The sequence below is a fragment of the Bos taurus genome, chromosome X (assembly GCF_002263795.3).
Source record: "Bos taurus isolate L1 Dominette 01449 registration number 42190680 breed Hereford chromosome X, ARS-UCD2.0, whole genome shotgun sequence".
NCBI classification, from domain to species: Eukaryota; Metazoa; Chordata; class Mammalia; order Artiodactyla; family Bovidae; genus Bos; species Bos taurus.
In genome coordinates, this window is record NC_037357.1 from 89349361 (window position 1) to 89372128 (window position 22768).

At 39.0% G+C, this 22768-nt stretch overlaps 1 protein-coding gene across 5 annotated transcripts in view; it reads left to right on the forward strand.

Moving 5' to 3' along the window:
* The first annotated feature begins 4378 nt into the window (after positions 1-4378).
* Positions 4379-22768, forward strand: part of MAGED1 (MAGE family member D1) — a 79706-nt gene continuing 61316 nt past the window's right edge. For all 5 annotated transcript variants that reach the window (XM_059883365.1, XM_059883366.1, XM_024987906.2 and 2 more), the window contains exon 1: positions 4379-4425. The gene's annotated coding sequence lies outside the window, so the exon portion shown is untranslated. The remainder of the gene's footprint in view (positions 4426-22768) is intronic.

Consider the following 22768-nt stretch of genomic DNA (forward strand, 5'->3'; position numbering starts at 1 on the left):
GCTTTAGATTAACATTAGCTGGGATGGGGATCAGGGATTGGCATTTAAAAAAGAAGAAAGATGGAAGCTCTCCTAGTTATATTAATGGGCATCCTGAGTTGAGAACTACTGCTTTATAAAGTCCATATTTATGTTGTTTATTGTTTGTCTTCCTCACTAAAATGTAAATTACAACAGTGAAAGGACTTTTTTCCACTCTTATTTATGGTTTTATTTCTACTGCTTGGAACAGTGGCAATCACAGGATAGTTGACCATCAAATGTTTGTTGAGTGAATGAAAGTACTAAGAATAGTATACATGGCAGAAGCAGAGAAGGGGAGCAGTTGTCTGGTTTTGTTTAAGGAGTGAAACAAAGCATCAGCAGGATTTTGAGCTGACCTTTGAAAGATGAATATGAGTTAGCAGAGTGTGAAAGCACAGAGATCTGAGATCTTAGTGCAGTTTCCAAATTATAAGCAGCTGCATGAGACTTGGATTTAGGGAGAAGCTGTGTGTTGAGAGATGGAGTGAGAGAGAGACAGAGTTAGACTGTCAAGTGTTTTGTATATCATGGTTGGCATTTGGGGGAGAAACATGGAAGGTCTGAGCTAAGTGATCCTGATAAATTAGAAGTGGATGAAGTCTGTAAATGTCCAGTGAGTTTTTCTATAATGGCAACCTTCTCCCCCTTCACTACGTAATGTAACCCCGATAGTACATTCCTATCTCACTTTATTGTTGTTCAGTGTATGTCTCTTTTGTGACCCCCATGAACTGTAGCCTTCTAGGCTCCTCTGTCCATGGGATTTCCCAGGAAAAAATACTGGAGAAGGTTGTTATTTCCTTCTTCAGGGAATCTTTCCAACCCAGGAATCAGACCCTCATCTCCTGCATTGGCAGACAGGGTTCTTTACCACTGAGCCACCAGGGAAGCCCCGCTATTCCACTTACTTGGGTTATTTCTATACTTGTCACCTTTTAGCATGTATTTTCTAAAATATTTTATTATTCATGACACAAGAATGAAAGTTCTGTCAGAGCAGAAATTTTGCCCAATTTAGTCACAGTTCTATCCTCAGGGCCTGGTGCATATTAATTAATTTTTTTTTGCATGAAATAATCAAAATTTTGATTGCAGAGGGCACCAAGGAAAATGCTCAGGTTTCACTGCCTCTGGATTTATAATAATCCGTTGTTTTTTTCTTTCCAGCTCAATTCCAAACACAATTAATTCTTAATATCATAAACCCCCTCATTTTCTGTATGTGGTCACTGATCACCACAATAGCCTCTAAACCAATCTCTCTGTCTCAAGGTTGCACTTGTTGCTGTTCAGTCGCTCAGTCATGTCTTACTCTTTGCAACCCATGTACTGCAGCATACCAGGCTTCCTTATGCTTCACTATCTCCCAGAGTTTACTCAAACTCAGGTCCATTGAGTCAGTGATGCCATCCAACCATCTCTTCCTCTGTCGTCCCCATCTCCTCATGCCTTCAATTTTTCCCAGCATCAGGGTCTTCTCCAGTGAATCGGCTCTTCGCATCATGTGGCTGAATTATTGGAGCTTCAGCCTCAGCATCAGTCCTTCCAATGAATATTTAGGGTTGTCCCTTAGGATTGACTGGTTTGATCTCTTTGCTGTCCAGTTCAGTCGCTTAGTCGTGTCCAACTCTTTGCGACCCCATGAATCACAGCACGCCAGGCCTCCCTGTCCATTACCAACTCCTGGAGTTCACCCAGACTCATGTCCATCGAATCAGTGATGCCATCCAGCCATCTCATCCTCTGTCGTCCCCTTCTCCTCCTGCCCCCAATCCCTCCCAGCATCAGGGTCCTTTCCAATGAGTCAACTCTTTGCATGAGGTGGCCAAAGTACTGGAGTTTCAGCTTCAGCATCATTCCTTCCAAAGAAATCCCAGGGCTGATGTCCTTCAGAATGGACTGGTTGGATCTCCTTGCAGTCCAAGGGACTCTCAAGAGTCTTCTCCAACACCACAGTTCAAAAGCATCAATTCTTCGGCCCTCAGCCTTCTTCACAGTCCAACTCTCACATCCATACATGATCACAGGAAAAACCATAGCCTTGACTAGACGAATCTTTGTTGGCAAAGTAATGTCTCTGCTTTTGAATATGCTGTCTAGGTTGGTCATAACTTTCCTTCCAAGGAGTAAGCGTCTTTTAATTTCATGGCTGCAGTCACCAACTGCAGTGATTTTGGAGCCCCCAAAAATAAAGTCTGACACTGTTTCCACTGTTTCCCCATCTATTTCCCATGAAGTGATGGGACCAGATGCCATGATCTTCGTTTTCTGAATGTTGGGACTCTCAAAAGTCTTCTCCAGCACCAAAGCTTGAAAGCATCAATTCTTCAGTGCTCAACTTTCTTTATGGTTCAACTCTCCCATCCATATATGACTACTGGAAAAACCAGACAGATGTTTTTGTCAGCAAAGTGATGTCTTTGCTTTTAACATGCTGTCTAGGTAAGTTATAGCTTTTCTTCCAAGGAGCAACTGTCATTTCATGGCTGCAGTCACCATCTGCAGTGATTCTGGAGCCCAAGAAAATAAAGTATGTCAGTGTTTCCATTTTTTCCCCCATCTATTTGCCATGAAGTTACGGGACCAGATGCCATGATCTTAGCTTTTTGAATGTAAAGTTTTAAGCCAGCTTTTTCACGCTCCTCTTTCACTTTCATCAAGAGGCTTTTTAGTTCCTCTTCACTTTCTGCCATTAGGGTGGTATCATCTGCCTATCTGAGGTTATTGATATTTCTCCAGGCAATGTTGATTCGAGCTTGAGCTCATCCAGGCTTGCATTTCCCATGATGTACTCTGCATATAAATTAAATAAACAGGGTGACAATATACAGCCTTGATGTACTCCTTTCCCAATTTTCAACAAGGTTGCACTAGTACAACCCATTTCTATATTTTGATTTGAATCATTACTACATTTTTTCTTACTTAAAATTGTCTTTGATTTTCTGTTTTCCTCATAATTAAGCTCAAACTCCATAACATGGCATGCAAGGTTCTTCCTTGTCTGATCTCTTACATTCAGCCTTCATCTCTCATCACTGCTTCTTTCACACTATACTTCAAATCCACTATCTTTCTTCCTTTCCATTCATCCATTCCATCATGTAGTCAACATTAAACAAGTCTTCATTGAGTACCCTCTAGTATATAAGGAGTATTTTAGATTTTAATTATTCACCAATTGATGGAGTAGCCATAGTTTCAACACTGTCTTCTCTTCATCTATTATTATTGTCACATTATAGTGCTACTAGTTGTTTATGTGTTCATTTTGCTCACTGGTTGGAGGGTCTTGAAATCCAGGATTATATCTTAATCTTCTTCATATGGACAATATCAGAAACAGAACCTTACACCGAGTGGTTGTTCAAAATCTGTTGGTTGAATGACAAAACATGAGTCAAATGCTGAAATGAACTATACAAATACTAGCAAAAGTAAAGACCTTGTGCTAGCCCTTGTCATTACCCTGACCACATTTTGGTAATTTATTTATTCATTCCACAAGCATCTATAATCACCTATTTTATGCTAGACTCTTATGTGTTTAAATGTTGCCTTAGCTCCTAGGCTGTGGGCTTCTAGTGCCATGTCTCTGGGTCTAGCATAGTATTTGGTACACTTGCGAACTGGCTGAAAATAACCACAAAAGAGAAGAACTGGGGTATAGATTTTGGCCCTAGAGGAGTTTTCTGGAGGTAATAGCAATAGGTAACTCAATATTGAACTTTTAACCAAAGTAAGGCTTATTCTTATTATTGAAACTTTTTGTCATTTATCATTGTCTTCATTTGGGTGGGGGATATAAAAGTACACAAGAATGCTTTCTAAATGAGCTCACTTTCATTTGCAAATTTGAGTATGGAATGTCACTCTCTGGATACCATTTCAAGACAGAAATGATTCAGATTTAAGACTTTTTAAAGATCTTGAAAATTTTATACCAGTAATTAAAATGAACTTATTTTTTAATTCCAGAAAGCAGTTAATCAGTATGGTAAATATGTAACTGTAGACATCCGAGATTTAAGGAAGGAACAGTACTTGAAAGTCTGAATCAGCAAGGTGAGGTGACAAATAGGATACATAGAGTTTGGCAGAGATGCCTCAGTTCCTGGGATGACTAGGGCTAGTAGGATTTGTAAAAAATTACTGATTCCTTCTTCCAGACATTCTACGTCACTATCCAGGTGCGCATCTGGTGAGAGAGCCATTGAGATACAGTATTTCAAAAGCTTGCTAGAAAGGCACAGGAAGTTGTCTGGAGTGAAGGCGGAGGTGGGGGCGGGGAGTGATGAGGGCGGGGGTGAGGGTGTGGCGTCCCGGGCAAAAGCTTCCGCCAACAAAAGAAATTAGCACTTCCGGTCACGCCTTCATCTTGTCGCGGCGTTCTTCACTAAGGTGAGTGTAAAGAAAGGGATTGATAATTTTCACAAGTGAGTCCCCAAACACTTCAGGAACTCTTTCCTCTTTGTTTCATCACGAGGTGGAAAGAATTCATCTCCAGGGTACACTGAAGGATGTTTGTGACGCTTGTGGTTCTGATCTCTATCTCCACTCTCTCACTCCTCAGGAGATGGCTGGCCGTCGTCCCCTCCTTCTGACTCTTATGGTCCTTTTATGCCTGATTATTCTTCACTTCACCTCTTTATCTCGAATCCTCTTCCTGGTCTTTATGAATTTGGGTCATTCCCTGTACCATCGATTTTCTTTCCTACCTCTTACTCCCACCTTCCACCCCGCCCTCCTCTTAGCTTCAGAACTTTTGCTACCCTCTTCCCCGACTCTGGCTTCCATGATGGCTCAGACAGTAAAGCGTCTGCTGCAATGCGGGAGACCTAGGTTCGATCCCTGGGTCGGGAAAATCCGCTGAAGAAGGAAATGGCACCCCACTCCAGTACTCTTGCCTGGAATATCCCATGGACGGAGGAGCCTGATAGGCTACAGTCCATGGGGTCGCAGAGTCGGAAACGACTGAGAGACTTCTGTTTTCTTTCCCCTAGTCTGAGCCTACATTCTTCCCTTTTTTTTCCCTTTAGACCCCAGTATTTTATTCCCCCTGAAGGCTTTTGATTCTCTTTGGTCCTCCTTCTGCAGAGGACAGTGAATTATTTATTAATACTTTATAAAACCAGGTGTGGCTTCTATTTCAAGGGCAAGGCTGTTTTTGTTGTCTTTAAAAATAAGCAAAGGAGCAGAAAATTTTTAGAGCTCTCAGAGACGTAGGAACTTGTTCAGATTATGTACTTGTATTTATTTATTACCCTAAACGAAATCACATATCAGATATTGCACTGGTTTCAGCCTATGACATAAAAAAATTTTGGTATACAACTGAATCTCCAAATTTTGAGTGGCAAACATAGTGAGTTTTGCTTATAACTTGGTGTCAGCTTTAGAGGGTGGAAGCTTTCCCATCTTTAGAATTTCTCACAGGGCAGAAATGGTTGACAGATATGACATCCAATCACAAATTTATTAATTCATGTGAGTTGGGTTTATTATGTAAATATTTTCCTGGTGTTCAGTAGCAACATTGAAGAACAAGTTGACAGATTTTTAAGGCGATTTTTTTTTTTTTGGAGCTATGCGTGTATTATCTATTTGGTGCAATATGAATTTTGTCTTTTTCATTTGTTGCAATGTGAATTTATGTTTTTGCACCATTTATCGTGTGTAAACTGTCTTGCAAGACTATTCATTAATTATCACAATTTATTATTTCAATTCCAAGAGAGAAAATTAAATTTATAATGAGGGTGAGGGGTATTTCAGGTTATAAAGAGGAATTTAACTAGCAGTCTCCTTGAACAAGCAACTTATTCCCTCTTCTGTAATGTGTTAGACTTGCCAAAATAAGGGATGATTAAGTATAGTTGAGAGACAATGAGTGAATATATCATAAATATATAATAGGTTGTGATAGAGAGGGTTGTACTATGTTAGATAGGAAAGGCAGAAAGGCCTCCCTGGTATTGTGACATTTGAGCAGAAATCTAAAGGAAAAGAGGGCACAGACTATACATATATGAGTGGGAAGCTGGGATATATTTATGACAGCGGCTTTGCATTTGTTGGTCATTTTGCTTCCAGCATTCCCTCTTCTCCCCTCTACCTGTGGTCACTAGCCAATGGCAACCCACTGCAGTATCCTTACCTGGAAAATCTTATGGACAGAAGAGCCTGGTGGGCTGCAGTCCATGGGGTCGCAAAGAGTCCGGCACAACTGGGCGACTAACACTTACTTACTGCCTACTCGAATGATCTAATCTGTCCATGTAGGTTCCCCATATTGTCTTTCTCCTGGCTAGCTTCTTGCTACATTTAGGTGAATTGTCAGTTACCAGCCCCTCTGGGAAGACATGTCTGCCTCTATCCTCACCTCTTCCTCAATGTGTTAATTTGTGGTGCACTGTATGCTAACCTGCAGCATATTCGCTTTCCTCTCTCACTGCTCTTTTCTCTGCATGTTCGTAATGTTGCCCATAAATGTTTGGTGTGGTAAATTGAAATGAATTTAGTGCCTGTCTTTTATATACAACCTTTTTAATGTAGTTGGCTCCCTAATTAATGTTCAGAACCACTGTTTAAAAGTCAGTATCATCATTGTCATTTTCCTGATGACAAAACCCAGACTCAGGTGGGCAGTAACTTGCTAAATGGTGGTGGAGTTAATGGAGTTAAAGTCTGTCAGATACTCAGTCCTGGCCTGATTGTCTCTTTCTCTCTCTCTGTCTCTGTTTATTAATGAGAAGTAGAAAATACACAAAATTTTATTAGACATAGTCTGGATATAAAAATTTCATTTTGTAAGCTCTCTTTCACAAGTCTGATTATATCAGGTACTTGATTTACTTCCTAGTTATAAATGTTAAGAGCTGAAAAGTGTGATGACTTTTTACTTTATTTTTTTTCCCATTTTCAAACTTTTTATTCTTTTTTTCCTTTTTAACTTTTATTGGGGTATGAATACATAAGGGTACAGCTGAAAGCATTGTCACCACTGTGTAACCTACCACATGATCCAGCAATTCCACTCATGGTATATATCTGGAAAAAGTGAAAACACTAATTTGGAAAGATGTGTGCACTCCAGTGTTCTTAGCAGTACTATTTACAATGGCCAGGATATGGAAACGACCCAAGTGTCCATCAGCAGATGAATGGATAAAGATATGGTGTATATGTACAATGGAATATTGTTCTTTAGTCACTAAGTCGTGTCCGACTCTTTTGCTACCCCCTGTACTGTAGCTCGCCAGGCTCCTCAGTCTGGGGGATTTCCCAGCAAGAATACTGGAGTAGGTTGCCATTTTCTTCTCAAGGGGATCTTCCTGACCCAGGGATCCAACTCGCATCTCCTACATTGGCAGGCAGATTCTTTACCACTGAGCTAGCAGTGAAGCTTTGCAATTACTCAGCCATAAAAAAGAATGAAATTCTGCCATTTGTAGCAGTGTTGTATGTACCTAGAGAATATTATGCTTAGTGAAACAGAGAAATACAGATACTTTATGGTATCACTTATATTTGGAATCTAAAAAATAATACAAATGAATATATATATAGCAAAACAGAAACAGACTTGGTGATATAGAAAACAAACTAGTGGTTACCAGTAGGGAGAGGGGCAAATAGCAGGTATGGGGTTAAGAGATACAAACTACTATGTATAAAATAGATAAGCAATAAGGATATATTGTATAGCACATGGATTTATAGCTATTATATTGTAATAATTTTAAATGGAGTATAATCTGAGTCACCATGCTATACACCTGAAACTAATATAATACTGTAAATCAACTGTAAATTCATGTTGGGCTTCCCTGGTGGCTCATTGTTAAAGAATCTGCCTGCCAGTGCAGGCAATGCAGGTTCGATGCTTGGTCCTGGAAGATCCCCTGGAGAAGGAATGGCACCTTGCTTCAGTATTCTTGCCTGAAAAATCCATGGATAGAGGAGATTGCAAAAAAGTGGGACACAGCTTAACGACTAAACAACAGCATACTTCATTTAAAAAAAAGCAATTATCAGTATCTGAAATCCCTTGAATATATTTCCCTACCAGTTACAATCTAAACCTCAAATTAACCACATCTTGGCTTCTATCACTGTATAATAATTTTCCCGTTTTGGGACTTTATAAAGATTTGGTATGTTTTTGTGTGTGGTTGACTTTGGCTTAAGATTTTGTTTTTGATACTGAGCCAAGTTATCGAGTGTAGTAGTAATTCCTTCATTCTTATAGCTCTGTATTCCATTGTGTGAATATGCCACAACTGATAGGCAATTTGCAAATAGTACTATAAACATTCTACAACATGTCTTTTGGTGATATATACACAGATTTCTGTTGAACATATACCTAAGAGTAGAATTGATTAATTCATAGGTTATGGATAAGATTAGCTTTAGTACGTATTGCCAACCAATTTTCCAAAGCAGTTGTACTAAAAAAACTCCTAATAGAAAATTTTAAGAGTTCCAATGCTCTTGACTATTGCCAACACATACTGTGTTGTCTTTTTAAGGAAAAAATATGTAACCATTCTAGTGGTTATTAATAGTATCTTGTGGTTTTATTTTGCATATCTCTGCTGATAAATGTGCATCTTTTCCTGTTTGTTGGCTTAGATATCTTTTTTTCAAGGTACCTATTCAAGTCTTTTGACCACTTTTTCTCCTGGACCATCCTTTTCTTATTGTTCTGTAGAAGATCTTTCTTTAGTAAGGATGTGAATACTTTGTTAGATCTGTTTATTGCAAATTTTCAATTGCTTGCACTTTCAGACTCTTAATGGTGTCTTTTGATGAACTGAATACAACCACATTTTGGAGATATTGCAGGTTTGCTACTACCATTGCAGTAAAGTGAATATCACAATAAAACAAATCATACACATTTTTTGGTTTCAAGTGCGTTTAAAAGTCAATTTTGCACTATGCTGTAGTCAAGTAAGTGTGCAATGCATGCATGCTCAGTCGTTAAGTCTTGTCCAACTCTTTGCGACCCCATGGACTGTAACCCACCAGATTTCAGGCAAGACTACTGGAGTGGGTTGCCATTTCCTCCTCCAGGGGATCTTCCCAGCCCAAAATCTGTGTCTCCCGCATTGGCCACCTGGGAAACTCCAAGTGTGCAATAGCACTGTCTAAAAAAGAATATACCTTAATTAAAAAATACTTTATTACTAAAAAGTGTTAACCAGCATCACACAGGGTTGCCACAGACCTTTAATTTGTAAAAAATGCAGTATTTGTGAAGCACAGTAAAACAAGATATGCTTGTATCTCAATTTTAATATTGTTGAGTTCATAATTTTTCCTCTATATGGGTAGTGCTTGTTTGTCCTGGTTAAGAAATCTTTGCCTTTCTCAAAGTCATAGAGATGTTTTTCTATGTGATGTTATTGTTTAATCTCATTTATATTTCTAGTTCATTTGATACTGATTTTATTGTATGTTGCCAGTATGATATATGGATAAAGGCCCATTGTTGTTGTGTTGTTGTTTTGAAACAGACATCCAGCAATTCAATACCATTTATTGAAAAGATCATCCTTTCCCTCTAGCATCATCATCTTCTTCATAAATCAGATGATTAGGTTATATATGTGGGTTTATTTCTGAATTCATTTCATTTTGGTTTTTCTATTAGTACCACTGTCATAATTAATGTAACTTTATAATGTATCTTATATATGGTCAGTAAGTCCTACAATTTTGCTCTTTATCTTTAATAATGCTTTGGTTATTCTTGGCCTTTTGAATTCCATATACATTTAAAAAAACTAGTTAATATATTTATTTTAATTGGAGGCTAATTACTCTGCAATATTGTAGTGGTTTTTGCTATACACTGACATGAATCAGCCAGAGGTGTACATGTGTCCCTCATCCCGAACCCCTCCCCATCCCAGCCCTCTGGGTTGTCCCAGTGCACTGGCTTTGTGTGCCCTGTTTCATGCATCGAACTTGGACTGGTGATCTATTTCACATATGGTAATATACATGTTTCAATGCTATTCTCTAAAATCATCCCACCCTCACCTTCTCCCACCGAGTCCAAAAGTCTGTTCTTTATATTTGTGTCTCTTTTGCTGTCTCACGTATAGGGTCATTGTTGCCATCTTTCTAAATTCCATATATACGCATTAATGTACTATATTGGAGTTTTTCTTTCTGACTTACCTCACTCTGTATAGTAGGCTCCAGTTTCATCCACCTCATTACAACTGGTTCAAATGCATTGTTTTTAATAGCTGAGTAATATTGTATTGTGTATATGTACCACAGCTTTCTTATCCATTCATCTGCCGATGGACATCTAGGTTGCTTCCATGTCCTAGCTTCCATGTAAACAGTGCTGTCATGAACATTGGGGTACATGTGTCTCTTTCAATTCTGGTTTCCTCGATGTGTATGCCCAGCAGTGGGATTGCTAGGTCAAATGGCAGTTCTATTTCCAGTTTTTTAAGAAATCTCCACGCTGTTCTCCATAGTGGTTCTACTAGTGTGCATGCCCACCAACAGTGTAGGAGGGTTCCCTTTTCTCCACACCCTCTTCAGCATTTATTGTTGGTAGACTTTTTCATAGCAGCCATTTTGACCAGCATGAGATGGTACCTCATTGTGGTTTTGATTTGCATTTCTCTGATAATGAGTGATGTTGAGCATCTTTTCATGTGTTTGTTAGCCATCTGTATGTCTTCTTTGGAGAAATGTCTGTTTAGTTCTTTGGCCCATTTTTTGATTGGGTCATTTATTTTTCTGGTATTGAGCTGCATGAGCTGCTTATATATTTTTGAGATTAATTGTTTGTCAACTGCTTCATTTGCTATTATTTTCTCCCATTCTGAAGGCTGTCTTTTCACCTTGCTTATAGTTTCCTTCGTTGTGCAAAAGCTTTTAAGTTTAGTTAGGTCCCATTTGTTTATTTTTGCTTTTATTTCCATTCCTCTAGGAAGTGGGTCATAGAGGATCCTTCTGTGATTTATGTCGTAGAGTGTTTAGCCTATGTTTTCCTCTAGGAGTTTTATAGTTTCTGGTCTTATGTTTAGATCTTTAATCCATTTTGAGTTTATTTTTGTGTATGGTGTTAGAAAGTGTTTTAGTTTCATTCTTTTACAGGTGGTTAACCAGTTTTCCCAGCACCACTTGTTAAAGAGATTGTCTTTAATCCATTGTGTATTTTTGCCTCCTTTGTCAAAGATAAGGTGTCCGTAGGTGTGTGGATTTATCTCTGGGCTTTCTATTTTGTTCCATTGATCTATATTTCTGTCTTTGTGCCAGTACCATACTGTCTTGATGACTGTAGCTTTGTAGTATAGTCTGAATTCAGGCAGGTTGATTCCTCCAGTTCCATTCTTTTCTCAAGATTGCTTTGGCTTTTCAAGGTTTTTTGTATTTCCATACAAATTGTGAAATAATTTGTTCTACTTCTGTGAAAAATACCATTGGTAGCTTGATACAGATTGCATTGAATCTATAGATTGATTTGGTTATTATACTCATTTTCACCTGTATATATTTTTTAAAGGGCTTCCCATGTGGCACTAGTTGTAAAGAACCTGCTTGCCAATGCCGAAGACTTAAGAGATGTGGGTTTGATCCGTCAGGAACATCCAGTGGAGGAGGGCATGGCAACCCACTTCAGTATTCATGCCTGGAGAATCCCATGGACAGAGGAGACTGAAGGGCTGCGGTCTCTAGGGTTGCCAAGAGTTGGACACGCCAGAATTGACTTAGCATGCACACATTTTAGAATCAGCTTGTCAGTTTTCACAAAAATCCTTGGCATTTTGATTAAGATACCAGTTTAATAGGTCAATTTGATACTTTTCCCACAAATATCTCATTGTTCATCTCCTAATATTAGGAACACTTTGTAAATAATTTAATTGCCATCATCTTACTAAGAAAACTTAACAATAATTCCCTAATATCATATACCTACCTACTGCATTTTCAGATTTTTTTCAAACTGTCTTTTATTTAAAACTATTATCCAACCTAATGTGTTTTTATATTTCTTAAGATTTTATTGTTTTCTATATTTTATTGAACTTGTTATATATTTAGTACTTTTCAAGCCATTACTTCTTCTGTTGCTCAAACTGTCTGGTTTGGAAGTAGTCATATGAAACTCCTTCACGTTGGCTTCTGTTTTTTTTTTCTTTTATTCCTGAAATTTTCAAATAGTTTTAAAGAAGAAAGTAGTAAGCACACGCACCACACATAACCATGCATAATCCTTTCCCAAGCTTCAACAATTAATACTGTTTAACCAATTTCGTTTTATTTTTTCTCCTCACCCACTTTTCTCACTGGGGTATTTGAGAAAACGGCACTCAGCCACTATGTCATTGGACAGATAAATAACTCATTATGGATCCTTAAGTCATAGGTGTGTTAAATAAGGAACCACAAGGGGACGACAGAGGATGAGATGCGTGGATGGCATCACTGACTCAATGGACGTGAGTCTGAGTGAACTCTGGGAGTTGGTGATAGACAGGAAGGCCTGGCGTGCTGCGATTCATGGGGTCGCAAAGAGTCGGACACGACTGAGTGACTGAACTGAACTGAGGCTGTTATACTTAATAAGATTAACAGTAATGCTTTATATTATCTAATACTCAGTTCATATTCAGATTTCCATGATTGTCTGAAAAATGTCTATTTACAGTAGCTTTGTTAAATCTATATCCAAAAAAGACCATTTATTGCTACTGGCTGTTTTTCTCTTGAGTCTCTTTTCCTGTAAATCCTCTAAAGCCCCCACCCCCATGCCCTGCCAATTTTAAAGACTGTTGATTTATTGGAGAAACTAAGTCATTTGTCTGATTGACAAATGGACTTAGATGATTGCTTCTTTGATGTGGTTTTTATTGTTTTCTCCTTCCCATATTTCCTCTTCACTGGAATTTAGAGCTAGAGGCTTGATTAGCTTCAGTTTAATTATTTTTTAAAGGTAAGAATCATCTCAGGCAGTGTAATGCACTTTTTATTGCAATACCTCATGGGTGATTTTATCTTTTTAACTGATGCTGGGGTTGATTTGTGTTTTCAGGTGATCTCAGCTTGATCCCTCCATTGTAGCATTTCCTCCCAACCTTTCTCCTGTTGATTTTCAGAGCCATTGGAGATAACTGTCTAAATTCAGTATTTCAGTAGTGGTTGTAAAGTAGTGGTAGAATTCTACCAGTTATTCTGCATTTATTAGCTGGGATTATTTTATAAAGGAGAACTTTTCCTTGCCAGATATGTTTTTTTGTTCTAATTTATGTTTCATTAAAAGAAACTCAAGATTTATGAACAGAAATAGACTCACAGACATAGAAAACAAACTGACGTTTACCAAATGGGATAGTAGGATTAGGGGAGCAAGAGATAAATTAGAAGTTTGGGATTAAAATATACACTACTATTTATAAAACAGATAAACAGCAAGATCCTATTGTGTAGTACAGGGAACTGTGCTCAGTATCTCATAATAACTTACAATGGAAAAGAATGTGAAAAGCTATATATACATACACATATGTGTATATAACTGAGTCACTTTACCATACACTTGAAACTAACACAACAGTATAAATTAACTGTAGTTAAGTTAAAAACTGTTAACATTTAAAACAAAGGATAAATGCTTTTTTTCATATATCAGTTTTCAGAATTGATTTCCTAGAGACCTTCATTGCTTAATATCATTAAGAATTCATGGATTTTTATGTATTTAATGTGTATCCATTGTGATTAAAATTTTTCACGGAGGTATAGTTGGTTTACAATGCTGTGTTAGTTTCAGGTCTACAGCAAAGTGATTCAGTTACAGACATATATTTATTCTGATTATTTTCCATTAGAGGTTATTATAAGATATTGAATATAGTGCCTATGCTATACAGTAAATCCTTGTTACTTATCTGTTTTATATGTATATTAGTGTGTATTTATTAAACCCATCAGTTCAGTTCCATTCAGTCACTCATTCATGTCTGACTCTTTGTGATGCCATGAACTGCAGCACACCAGGCTTCCTGGTACATCACCAACTCCCAGAGCCTGCTCAAACTCATGTATGTCGAACTGGTGATGCCATCCAACCATCTCATCCTCTGTCGTCCCCTTCTTCTCCTGCCTTCAGTCTTTCCCAGCATCAGGGGCTTTTCCAGTGAATCAGTTCTTCACATCAGGTGGCCAAAGTATTGTAGTTTCAGCTTCAGTATCAGTCCTGCCAATGAACACTTAGGACTGATTTCCTTTAGGATTGACTGGTTGGATCTCCTTGCAGTCCAAGGGACTCTGAAGAGTATTCTCCAACACCCCAGCTCAAAAGCATCAATTCTTTGGTGCTCAGCTTTCTTTATAGTCCACCTCTCACAGCCATACATGACTACTGGAAAAACCATGGCTTTGACTACACAGACCTTTCTTGGCAGAGTAATGTGTCTGCTTTTTCATATGCTATCTAGGTTGGTCATAGCTTTTCTTCCAAGCAGCAAGTGTCTTTTAATTTCATTGTTGCAGTCTGCAGTGCAGTTCGCATCTGCAGTGATTTTTGAGCCCCCAAAATAAAGTCTCTCACTGTTTTCATTGTTTCCCCATCTATTTGCCATGAAATGATGAGACCAGATGCCATGAACTTAGTTTTCTGAATGTTGAGTTTTAAGCCATCTTTTTCACTCTCCTCTTTCACTTTCATCAAGAGGCTATTCAGTTCTTTGCTTTCTGCCATAAGGGTGGTGCTATCTGCACATCTGTTTTGCCCTGCTTCATTTTGTACTCCAAGGCCAAACTTGCCTGTTACTCTAGGTATCTCTTGACTTCCTAGTTTTGCATTCCAGTCCCCTATGATGAAAAGGGCATCTTTCTTTTGTTGTTAGTTCTAGAAGGTCTTGTAGCTCATCATAGAACCTTTCAACTTCAGCTTATTCGGCACTGGTGGTTGGGGCATAGACTTGTATTACTGTGGTATTGAATGTTTTGCCTTGGAAACCAGCAGAGATCACTCTGTCGTTTTTAACATTGTACCCAAATACTGCATTTTGGACTCCTTTGTTGAATGTGAGGGCTAGTCCATTTCTTCTAAGGGATTCTTGCCCACAGTAGTAGATACAGTGGTCTCCTGAATTAAATTCGCCCAAAGTGGGAGTATGGGTTTAATGGGGATTATTCAAGATGGTGGAGTTGAAGGATGTGCATTCATCTTCTCCTGTGAGAACTCTAAAACTGCAACTCACTCTGAACAACCATTGACAGGAGAATGTTGGATCCCACCAAAAAAGATACCCCACGTCCAAGGGCAAAGGAAAAACCCCAACAAGGCAGTAGGGAGGCAAAATCATGTTTAGAATCATACCTCACACCCGCCAGAGATGCTCAGAGGGATCAAACAAATTGTGCCATTTTAGAAATTAGAAGTAGTTTTCATTTGTTTCCTGTATCATTTGACAAGAATTCATTAGATCTTGACTTCATTGCTCTCTGATACATTTTAGGCTCATCATGTACACTGTCTGCCCCAGTGCTGGAATCAGTCATTTTGCAAGGAATCGTGTATTCTTTCAGTAAGGATTGGTACTTAGAAAACAAGATGTGAATGCTCAGGAGATTTTTTTTGTCATGTGCTCTTTTCCTCTCTATTTTGAATACATTTGAATGGCTTTATTTATGTAGTTTTTCATTCATTCAGCAAAAATTCACTTACAATGATATATATGGTGTTACGTTTGGTATAGGAGATGTGAAGGTAAATCTGACTAGTTTCTTGTCCTTGATGAAGGTTCATTATAGTGGTAATATGAATAAACAGTGACTAAAGTATGATCGGTACTCTGGTGGGCATAGGCAAGTGGGATTGACAGTCTGTGGCAGCAGAGAGTGGGCATTTGAAAATGCCTTGGAAAGAGGAGATCAGATCAGATCAGTCGCTCAGTCGTGTCCGACTCTTTGCGACCCCATGAATCGCAGCACGCCAGGCCTCCCTGTCCATCACCAACTCCCGGAGTTCACTGAGACTCGCGTCCATCGAGTCAGTGATGCCATCCAGCCATCTCATCCTCTGTCGTCCCCTTCTCCTCTTGCCCCCAATCCCTCCCAGCATCAGAGTCTTTTCCAATGAGTCAACTCTTCGCATGAAGTGGCCAAAGTACTGGAGTTTCAGCTTTAGCATCATTCCTTCCAAAGAAATCCCAGGGCTGATGTCCTTCAGAATGGACTGGTTGGATCTCCTTGCAGTCCAAGGGACTCTCAAGAGTCTTCTCCAACACCACAGTTCAAAAGCATCAATTCTTCGGCGCTCAGCCTTCTTCACGGTCCAACTCTCACATCCATACATGACCACAGGAAAAACCATAGCCTTGACTAGACGAACCTTTGTTGGCAAAGTAATGTCTCTGCTTTTGAATATGCTATCTAGGTTGGTCATAACTTTCCTTCCAAGGAGTAAGTGTCTTTTAATTTCATGGCTGCAGTCACCATCTGTAGTGATTTTGGAGCCCAGAAAAATAAAGTCTGACACTGTTTCCACTGTTTCCCCATCTATTTCCCATGAAGTGATGGGACTGGATGCCATGATCTTTGTTTTCTGAATGTTGAGCTTTAAGCCAACTTTTTCACTCTCCTCTTTCACTTTCTTCAAGAGGCTTTTTAGTTCCTCTTCACTTTCTGCCATAAGGGTGGTGTCATCTGCATATCTGAGGTTATTGATATTTCTCCTGGCAGTCTTGATTCCAGCTTGGGTTTCTTCCAATCCAGCGTTTCTCATGATGTACTCTGCATATAAGTTAAATAAGCAGGGTGACAATATACAGCCTTGATGAACTCCTTTTCCTATTTGGAACCAGTCTGTTGTACCATGTCCAGTTTTAACTGTTGCTTCCTGACCTGCATACAAATTTCTCAAGAGGCAGATCAGGTGGTCTGGTATTCCCATCTCTTTCAGAATTTTAATGTTTGATATTGGATGAATGAAGAAGTATGAAGGTAGAGGAGCTATGAAGGGTTTCAGTCAGAGGAAACTGAAAGAGGCAGAGGGATCTTGATGTATTTAAGGAAAGGTATGTATATAGTTGGTCATAACTGAAACATAAGTTTTATGTAGGGGAAGAGAGACAAAATTGGAGACCTGGATGGGGTCCAGGATGTTGAGAGCCCCAAAAGTCAGGTCAGAGAACTGAGATTTCACTCTGAAGGCTATGAAGGAGAAGTAATGAAATTGTCTAAAGCAGATAAGATATATAATCACCCCTGTGATGTACTGATGATACACTGGCTGGGTGGGGAGGAATGGGGCAGTAGGAGAATAATAAGGAGGAGAAACAGAGGAGAAAGAATGTCATGTTACAGTGAACCTCAGGTATGTGTGTAGCATGTGGGAGAAGTGTGTGTGTGTGTGCATTACAATAGGTTATAACATATATACTATAGAGTATATATATACACACGATAGATTATATATATTACACATAGAACTATATGCAACAGGTATATATAAAGTGTTTAATATATAATGTATATACATACACACACACATGACTGTCCCACACACCACACATACATATAGAATAATATATTAAAATAGATCTGTGCATACACACATAGATGTAGTGTTATGTGTTTATAATTCTGTATGTGGGTGTATATCCAGGGGCTGTCTCATTGCCATGGATGTAGACTTTAGAATATTTCAGTGGAGAAGCATTTCCCATGGAAGGCGGAGGGATGGGAAACCACAATAAAGATTCTCCTTGACCTAACATTAGTCATGCTCCTTTGAGCCCTTTTTTCAACTAAACTTTATCCTTGGGCATTGTCTTGGCCTACTTAGCTCAGTTTTAGAAAGAATCCTGCCAAGTCAATTTAGCAAGAGTCCCCCCACCCTTGCTTGATATTTTAGCACTCTGATCTGCCTTCAGCGAGAATCCCAAGTCAGTTTAGCAAAGATCAACTTAGTTCTGATGTCTCCTTTTAGTAATTTTCTATAGCTCCATGCCTGTAGATCCCCAACTGTCTTTAACTGTATTCATAGTTGAGTCCAATCTCTCCCCTGTACTGCAGTAGTCTTGACACCTATCACAGTAGTCTTTAATAAAGTCTTTCTTACCATTTTAACAAGTATCAGAATGATTTTTTATTTAACAGGCCACACCAAAACTTTGGCTTATTGTGCTTTTCCTCTTCAAAGCTCCACCAGTTGGCACTGAGGCCCAATTGTGTATCCTTAAGTAATATTGAGAATTCCTCTTCCTCCTCTCCTTGGGATTTAAGGGTATGGAGAGGGAGGGAGTGAGGTGATTTTTTTTTGGCTTCTCCTGGAGGTTAGTATGTCGCTTTAACAGTTATCTCTGGGAGAGTGAAATGATGATTGAAGATGCTTATCTCCTTTTATATGTTTCTCTGTGCCGGGCATTGCTGTATACTAAAAAACGTGTATTGCACTTCTCTTTTAAAACTACTGTCTTAAACTTTTAAAAGTATATAATGTGAAATTCATCTACATGGATATATAAGATACAGACTTGAGACGGTTCTGTTAGGTTAAGGATTTAGGGGAAGCCAGGGCAGTGAGTGTGTATCGATCTGTGTTGGTGAAGGCAGAGAGAACCAGTAATGTAGTTGGCAAAGGTGTTGATGAAGTGAATGTAGACTGTTGTCTATGAAAAGTAGAATAGATAACAAGTGGTATATGTATATTTTCAGGATGAGAAATTTGAGCATGTTTATATGCTCTGTAGTGGAGGAGCTAATAAAGTCAAAGAGGTTGTTGAAAATAGAGGAGAGAAATGGGGTAACTGGAGAAACAGGTGTGGAAAAGGTATGGTATAGTGAATATGTGGAAGAACTGGCCATGAGCAAGAGAAGGGGCATCACTTCTAATATCAGAGTTAAAGAGGGTCAGAAAGGCTTGTTTGTGAGGTTGTGGAGAGGCAAGAAATTGAGAGTTTCTTTCTTGCCCTGGTACATTCTCTGTGATAAGGTAGTAAGGGCTTTCTGGAGTGTGCGAGGGGATGAACAGGGGCCAGAGGAAGGAGGAGTAAGGTTGCACCCTTCTCTGGGGAATGGGAGAAGATTGATGGGCAGTAAGTAATAAATGCATATCTGAGCTGGAAATAAAGTGATTTTAGTCTTGTCCTTTTTTCCAGGTGTATTCAGCTGCCAAGAAGTGGGAGCAAGGAAGGCAAACGTTGAATTTGATTTTAGATTTATGAATGTGTGATGATGATTTTGAGTGGTGGGAGGTTTGAAGGGCTAAGTGGGTTGTTGAGGTTACTGATGAGGTTTGTTCAGGTTGTAGACCATGGGATCTAGTCTTATCAGGAAAGAGTGTATTCTCAGTAGGATTCTGTAGAGAAGCTGGGAAGATATGAAGCTGTATGGCAACTTCAAAGCTCAAAGAGTGGATGTTTAAAAGGTGGAATTGCGAATAAGAAATTATGGTCAGAGTAGGATATTGGAGTTTAAGATTTCAGAGGAAAAGTAGTTCTGAATGATGAGAAGGTTCTGTGGGTGGGTGAATTGGAGTGGAGGAGGTCAAGGAACTGTGAAACTGGGAGATGAACAAGCTAGCCATGGGATCATCAAAGATGGGTAAAGATACAGGGTTTAAGAGTGGAGAGGAAGGTGAGAAAGATGCTCTATTTTGTAGAAGAAGGGGTGAGTGTGGCTGAGAAGCACATGGTATGACATTGATTGGACATTGGATATGACATTGATTGGACAAAGGATAGGACATTCCTATCCTTTGATAGGAATGGAGATTTTTACAGAAGGGAGGAGGATGGAAGCAGCTTTGCACCAGATCCCTTGGGTGGTCCTGGCCTTGTTTCAACTTTGTCTTTGCTTCACAAACTTTTTTTTTTTTTTGGCCAAAAACCAGGACTAGGAAAAAACCAGTGGTAAAATCTTGAATGTAAGGGAAGCTAAGATAGCATTCTGTTCCCCGATTCCTGTGCTTGGAGGGACTTGAACAACTGCCCTTAGCAACTCTCAGGGAAATGGCACTGCTGGTAGGACCGTAGCCTGCCCGGGCTTCCCGTTCTAAGAATTCTATTATAAATGAATGTGGATAACCAGTGCCTATAGCTTTCACAAAGGGGTGGATGCTTTTTATATCATCCCTTATGAGATTGAGAACACATGCTCTTAGGGGATGCTTTAAAGGAGTTCTATATGAAGGCCCTAGATTCTTTTTTTTTTAATGTTTTTCATATTGTGTAATATAATAAAAATACCAAAAGTTGCATTAAGTGTAAAAGTACACTGAAATGAGTAATTATAAAGTAAACACCCATAAAAGAACCTTTCAACACCAAATATAGAACATTGCAAGTTATCTAGAAGCCTCAATTCTCTACCAGAGGTAATGGTTCTCTCTCAGAGGTAACCATTTATCCTGACTTGCCTTTTATGGTAATCATTTCTTCACATGTGTATACAGACACGTTTCCACATGCACACCTACTTGTGCATTCTACTACTTATGAACATTTGGATTGCTTTCAGTTTTTGGCTGTTGTGAACAGTACTGCTCCTGTTCCACATGTGCTTGAGATACATATCTGGGAGAGGGATTTGCTAGTAATAGTTTATGCATATCTTCAACTTTACTTTGTTGTTGTTCTTCAGTCACTCAGTTATGTCCGACTCTTTGTAACCCCATGGACTATAGCAAGCCAGGCTTCCCTGTCCTTCATTATCTCCCACAGTTTGCTCAAACTCCTGTCCATTGAGTTGGTGATGGTATCTAACGATCTCATCTTTTTCCCCCTTCTCCTCCTGCCCTCAATCTTTTCCAGCATCAGGGTCTTTTCTAATGAGTTCGCTCTTTGCATCAGGTGGCCAAAGTATTGGAAATTCAGCTTCAGCATCAGTCCTTCCAATGAATATTCAGGGTTGATTTCCTTTGGGATTGACTGGTTTGATCTCCTTGCTGTCCAAGGGACTCTCAAGAGTCTTCTCCAATACCACAGTTCAAAAGCATAAATTCTTCTGTGCTCAGCCTTCTTTAGGGTCCAACTCTCACATCTGTACATGACTACTAGAAAAACCATAATTTTGACTATATGGATCTTTGTTGGCAAAGTGATGTCATTGCTTTTTAACCTTAAAAGATAACTTTAAGAGATAATTAAAAGATAATGGAAAGTTGATTTTCAAAAGGATTGCACCAGTTTTGACTCCCAGTAAAAGTATATGAGGATTCATACTTTGGTTCTTTTCTCCCCTAGTTTTGAGGCCAGAATACTATGGCTTGGAGGTGATCAGAGATAGCCAAGGACTCGTGATTTGCTGTGAATATGGGGGACTTGATTACAATCTTACCTTTCTCCTGGAACAGTTGCCCTTAACTGCTTCAGTAGAGAACCTTGGTTTGGTCCTATCTTTCCCAGAATTGCTAGGCCCAAGAATTGGGCCATAGAATTCAGTGTGGTTGCTCAGCCTTTGAGGCCATTTGAGAATGCAGATAACCTGGGTTACCATCCTACAATACTCCTCTTTCTTGGATGGTCCAAACAATGATCTTAGCAATTAGCCAGGGGTTCTGTGTGTGGACTCTAACTCAGTTAACTCTTCCTCATACTCAGGGCTCAAGAACTGAAACCAGGAATTGATCAGAGATAATTAGCATATGTGGATAACAAGATATAAAGACTTAGATGACCCTGTGTCTTTGGAGGATCCTTGAATAACCGTCTTTAGCCAACTCCAAGGAGGGAGCTGGCTTGTTCCTTTCTTTCCCAGAGTCTGTCCCTTAGGGAATCTTTTCCTTAGGGAGGGCCATGGCTTGTTTGTTTCTTTCCCAAAGTCTCAACTATTGAGAACCTTGGTTGGTTTATTTCTGTGGCCAGTGTGAAGTGAAGCTGGCTGGGTAAGCATTTGGATTGCTTACCAAAGTCTGCTTACCAGACTCTCATTTTTTTTTTTTTCAGTTTCTTCTCTTATTTATTTGGGGTTTGATCTTTTCATACAATCATGCTCAACAGAAACCAAACTCTCTGGAAGATGCATATTCAACTTTAAAATGCCTTACATTTCTAATACTGGGGAAAGGCATTGTCTTCTAAATTGTCTCGGGGTCTAGAAAGTTGCTTTTAAATTTTTATTTATTTTTTAAAATAATTTATTTTTTTGTTGAAGGATAATTGCTTTACAGAATTTTGCTGTCTCCTGTCAAACCTCAACATGAATCAGCCATAGGGATACATATATCCCCTCCCTTTTGAAGCTCCTTCTCATCACCCTCCCCATTCCACCTCTCTAGAGCCCCTGTTTGAGTTTCCTGAGCCATATAGCAAATTCCTGTTGGCTATCTGTTTTACGTATGGTATGTAAGTTTCCATGTTACTCTTTCCATACATCTCACCCTCTCCTCCCATAAGTCAATAAGTCCATAAGTCAATTCTCTATGTCTGTTTCTCCATTGTTGCCCTGTAAATAAATTCTTTGGTTCCATTTTTTTAGATTCCATATATATGTGTTAGAATATGGTATGTATATTTCTCTTTCTGACTCACTTCACTCTGTGTAATAGGTTCTAGGTTCATCCACCTCATTAGTACTGACTCAAATGCATTCCTTTTTATGGCTGAGTAATATTCCATTGTGTGTATATACCACAACTTCTTTATCTATTCATCTGTCGTCGGACATCTAGGTTGCTTCCATATTCTAGCTATTGTAAATAGTGCTGCAATGAACAATAGGCTACATATGTCTCTTTCAATTCTGGTTTCCT